Genomic DNA, 5,334 nt, shown 5'->3' with positions numbered 1-5,334 from the left:
TGGCCCTGCATGTTGGTTTTCACTAAAAAATTCTATCCTCTTTTTCTGTGTTTTCATGGTAGCTCTACGGTGGCTGCTTCCAGAAGAGGAAAAGGCCACTTCCTTCAGCATTCTCTGAACTATATGCCATGGTATCTATTATTTACATTAGACTTTTGTTATATAGAGGTCTCCAGTGCTGCAAAGAAGCAGGCGGGGGTACTTAAGAAGCAGTGTATTGTCACCAACGCAGCCCTCCCCTCTTCTCCCCTCCCCTTCCTGATGAGACCCCAGCCCCTGCCCAAAGGAGGGGGGATAATGGCCCTGGCCTGAAGCGGTGGAGGGAGGTGGGGACAGGGGAGGCAGGGATTTGCCCTGGCACAAAGGGGGGAGGGGAAATGGCCCAGGCCCCTTCCCGAAGCAGTAGGGGGAGGCAGAGACAGGGGGAGGCAGGGAGCACCCTGGCCCTGTCCCCATCCTGAAAGGGAGGGGGGAAATGGCTCAGGCCCTGGCCCCAAGCAGCATGGGGAGGCGGGAAGCAGCCCCAGCCTTGGCATGAAGCGACGGAGGGGAGGTGGGGAGCAACCCAGACCCCGGACTGAAACAGTGGGGAGAAATGGCCCAGGCCCCAGCCCTGGCCCAAAGCAGCGGTAGGAGGTGGGGACAGGTGGAAGCAGGGAGCAGCCCTTGCCCCGGCCCAAAGATGATTACATTACAATTACATAGGCTCATGTATAGACTTACATTATATATAGCCTGATGTCTGTAGACTTATATAGATTGTATACTGTAGACTATATAGACTTATAAGTTATTATAAGTATAATATAATAATTATAATAATGGTTATGACTACCTAATAACTTACAGTTATTATAATTATATATAATGATAACTAACATAACTTTAAGTTATCATAAGTCTATATAGACTTTTATAATAACACACTCACACTTGTATGTTTTGGGTTTGCTACCCCTACCCTAGGACTTCCTTGAACATTTCTCTTTTCAAACCTTCCTATTTCAAACATTCCCATTCCAGAACTAAGGAGAATAGTCCAGGTGGATGCTGACTGTCAGACGTGCCATTTAATATAATCACGGGTCAACCACAGTCAATCCTTCCTCTTACAGCCATGCACCACTTCACTACCAACGGCAAAACTGAAAGTTGGGGTTCTAAATCCCTGCTGCCTGGGCACTCTTCTCTCCCTGCTGCATGGCGCGCACGCACACAGATTTAGCACACACACACTCACTGCACTGACAAAAAGCATATTCCTCAGGTCTGAAGCCAGGTTAATCTGTACCAGGAAGGGTTTGGATACTTCGTCCCAACAGGGAGGTCACCCACTAGGCTTGTGCAAAGTGGCAAGTATTCGCTTCGGATTCAGTTGATTCAGAGGGACAGTGATTTGATTCGTAGATTCGAATCACTGTCCCAATTTGATTCGGCTGAATCAGATCTGAAGATTCCGCACAGCTTCAGAGATTCAGCTATAGACTAAACAGGCAGCAGTCATTAACACACTGGACACAGCTGCCTCCAGCTGGCAAGTCTGTTGCAGTTGGGGGAGGGGGGAGGGAAGGGATGTGGGGGAGGGAGGGCTTGGGCTAGGACAAGATGCCCAGTCAGGGCGGGGAGCATGGGACTCAGGGATGTGGGTCGGGGGGTGCAGGATGCAGGCGCGGCAGTGCTGGTAGCAGGGGGGGTATTCCCTGCTGCATTCACCCCCTTCTGCCCGTAGTGAGCTATGCCTGCATTCTGCTCCCCCACCCCGGTGGGCTGGGCAAGCAGCAGCAGAGCATAGCTCCTGCTCCAAGCATGGCCGTGCCCACATCCTTTGCCCTCTCTGCCCTCCTCCCCATATCCCGTGTCCCCCACTCCAGCTGGGCAGCTTGTCCCAGCCCCAATCCCTTGCTCCCCCACACATGTTCCCTCTCCACTCTGCCCACCACAACAGAATTACCAGCTGGAGGCAGCTGTGTCCAGCATGGTGACGACTGCTGCCTGTTTATTCTATGGCCAAATCTCTAAATCAGCTGAATCTTTTCTGAATCTATTCAGAGGCTTCTGATTCAATTCAGAGCTTTTACTTGGTCTCCTGATTAAATTCAGATTTGGAGATTTGGTCTCCAAATCGGACCTGATCTCCTTCAAGTTGAATCGGTTACCAAAGCTTCACACAGCTCTATCACCCACCCACTGTCACTCCCTCCTATGCACCACCACTTTACTACCACTGGCAAAGATGAAAGTTGGGGCTCTGAATCTATTCTGCCTGGGCACTCTTTTCTCCCTGCTGCATGGGAGGGAGGGAGGGACGGACGGACGGACGGACGGACACTTTTCCATTGGGGGAAAGAATCTTTGGAGTCAGCAGTCATTTTTTTTTTTTTATGAATCTCCTGACTGATTTGTAGTTTCCTCCTCTTGTTGGGAAGAAAAAGGAGGTCACCCACTGTCAAGCCTTCCTCTTAGAGCCGTGCTGCACAACTTTACATCCTACCAGAGAGGTCATTTAGTAACCCATGTAAACATTTGTAAGTACATTTGTAACCCGCGTAGACCATGTAATACAAATGTAACTTGCTCCTGCTTTTGCTATTGAAAAGAAAACCAATAAAGAGAGTAATGGATTGTTGAAAGACAATTAATCTTGTGATTGACTGGCTCCTTTCTTTTGTGAAACTATTAGCAAAAGTTTGAATCAAAAGAAAGCATCTCCAGGCTGCATCACCGGTGGGTGCAGTTATGCATCATCTCTCCAAACCAGCCCCATGAAGAAAGAAAAGATGAAGAAAGAAAACATGCCACACAAGTAGTCAAAAAAAATTACAAAACATTATTACAAAATTTACAAAACCTTATTAAAAAACAAAAGGGGTGGGTGCATAAATACAAAAAATGTAAAAAAAGGTTGCTGTTGAGCTTTGGGTGGAATATGACCTCCCCCCATCCCTTCAGTCACACTCCTAAGGTGGACTTCAGACTATTTACTCGGCCCCCACCCATCCCCCATGACTGGCCAGGGGAGGGCGGGTGCCTGGTGACAATATACTTAACACTTCTACCCACGGAACAGTAGGTGCCAGTGTGTAATGATCCCCCCCACTCCCAACCACTGCCAGACTCCAAGCAGCAACACTCTGCCATGTGTAATGAGCCCCTCACCCTGCTCATCCTCCCCTCCACACCTCCATCTGCTACACTGCACATTCCTGCAGACAGACACAGATGTTTAGTTGAAAATTTTAGAAGAATTTATTGTATTGAAAAGAAAGGGCACTGCTAGTTGCTGTCAGCAATATGTGCTGCCAGGGAGTCCCGAACAAGTACTGCTCGACCAGCTTCTCCTTGTTGATATCTCCTTGGTCCCTGTGCTGCTGCCTGGCCATGTCTCTGTCTGCCTGCTGCTTGTTGCACTTCTTCAGCCCACGACTCCCTGAAAACTTCTCCATGGTTTTCACAGATGTTGTGCAGCATGCAGGCTGCCACTACAAATGCCATGATATTTTCTGGCTCCACTTCGAGTCAGCAGGTAAGCGCCTGCCAATATCCTTTCAGTCAGCCAAAGGCACATTCAACAGCCATCCTGCAGTCGCTCAGACGGTAGTTGAAAAGCAGCTTTTGAGTCCAAAACTTTCCCTCCATAAGGCTTCATGAGCCAGGGCTTTAGGGGGTAGGCAGTATCCACTAATATAACTGGGGAATAGCAACACTGAGATCACTGTCTCATGGGTTCTGGGTGCCTAGTGTCCTTTCTCTACGAGGCCAGGGAGAGCAGAGTTTCTGAACATATACGCTGCTGGCCCACCCCATAAAAATGTTTGTGAACCAGCCCCAGTGGACCACCATGGATTGCAGCATTACAGAGGCAAATCCATTCCTGTTTGTGAAAGACCTCCCCCTCCCCAAAGGGCACAGCACTGGGATGTGAGTGCTGTTTAGAGCCCCCATGCAGTTAGGGAACCCCTTGTCATTGAAGCCACTTATGACCTGCTGTGGATTCCCAAGGCAGATACATTTTTTGCAGTGATGTCCTTTAGCAGTTGGCATACCTCATGACTTGCCACCCCAGCTGTACAGGGAGCCACACTGAACTGGTTTGCGACGTAGCGGAGGCTGCACGGGGTGGCCAGTTTCATGATGGCCATTGCCACTCTCTTGTCTGGCCAGATACCCTGATGCATGTTGGTGCCCTGCCTCGCAATGTGGGGCCCCCACATTGAGATGATATGATAAAACATCTCTTTGGTCATACAGAACGTCTCCAGCCACTGCTGGTTGTTCCAAGTGGTCAGCATGATTCGCTCTCACCAGTATGAGCTGCTCTTGCAGGCTCAGGCCATGTGGATACTGCTCCTGAGCTTTCTCAACACAGCCCAGTCATGTTCCAATGCATCCTTGCATTCCACTGTGTTTTCCCACCACTCCTTGGTACCTCTGTTTTCTTTTTTGCACTATTCTGACAGCTTGAATACACACTAACAGTGCAAATGCTACACTGCTTATCTGGCATCATTACTTTCATCCAGGTCACCAGTACATCACATCACCATCTCAGCATCACCATCCTCTCCTCCTCCTGTTCACCCATGTCCTCCAGATTCTCCATGTCAGAGGAGCTGCATTGTTTTCCATTCTCCACTTCCCATTTCTCATGCATTTGCTCCTGATTCTCCATTTGATGCCTCTTTGTCATCAGCCACTTGTGACATCTCACACATTTAGTGTATCGACACCCCACACCGCCAGGCGGCGGGAGGGGGAGTTGATCTCTGTCTACCTAGCTGCATTCCATAGGTGACCGCTGGTTTTTCAACAAGTACCCCCGGGGCACTGGGTGTTTGTGCAGCCATACTCTGATACATCAAGTTTTTCATAGTTTCATAGTTTCTAGGGTCGGAAGGGACCTGGGCAGATCATCTAGCCCGCCCCCCTGCCATGGCAGAAAAGAGTACTGGCGTCAAACGACCCCAGCAAGATGGTCATCTAACCTCCTCTTAAAAACCCCCAGGGTGGGAGCCTGTACCACCTCACTTGGAAGCTGGTTCCAGACCCTAGCCGCCCTGACCGTGAAGTAGCGCCTCCTGATGTCCAACTTGAACCTTCCCTCCGCCAGCTTGTGACCGTTATTCCTGGTCACTCCTGGCAGCGCTCGGGGAAACAGGGACTCCCCCAGTGCCTGTTGATCCCCCCTGACTAGGTTATAGCAGGCCACAAGATCCCCCCTCAGCCTTCTCTTCTGGAGGCTGAACAGGTTCAGGTCCCGTAACCTTTCCTCATAGGACCTGCCCTGCTGTCCCTTGATCATGCGAGTGGCCCTCCTCTGGACCCTCTCGATGCTGT

The 5,334-nt window shown here is 50.0% G+C and overlaps 1 long non-coding RNA gene across 2 annotated transcripts in view; it reads left to right on the top strand.

Annotated features, from left to right (window-relative positions):
* Positions 1 to 2,793, top strand: part of LOC102385502 — a 31,099-nt gene extending 28,306 nt beyond the window's left edge. For both annotated transcript variants that reach the window (XR_001357798.2, XR_003093376.1), the window contains 2 exons: positions 63 to 131; positions 2,406 to 2,793. This is a non-coding gene — a long non-coding RNA (uncharacterized LOC102385502). The remainder of the gene's footprint in view (positions 1 to 62; positions 132 to 2,405) is intronic.
* The last annotated feature ends 2,541 nt before the right edge of the window (positions 2,794 to 5,334 follow it).

This window comes from Alligator sinensis, unplaced genomic scaffold (assembly GCF_000455745.1).
Source record: "Alligator sinensis unplaced genomic scaffold, ASM45574v1 scaffold410_1, whole genome shotgun sequence".
NCBI lineage: Eukaryota > Metazoa > Chordata > Crocodylia > Alligatoridae > Alligator > Alligator sinensis.
Note: the sequence above shows the minus strand (reverse complement) of the source record. Positions and strands in the feature narration are given on the sequence as shown.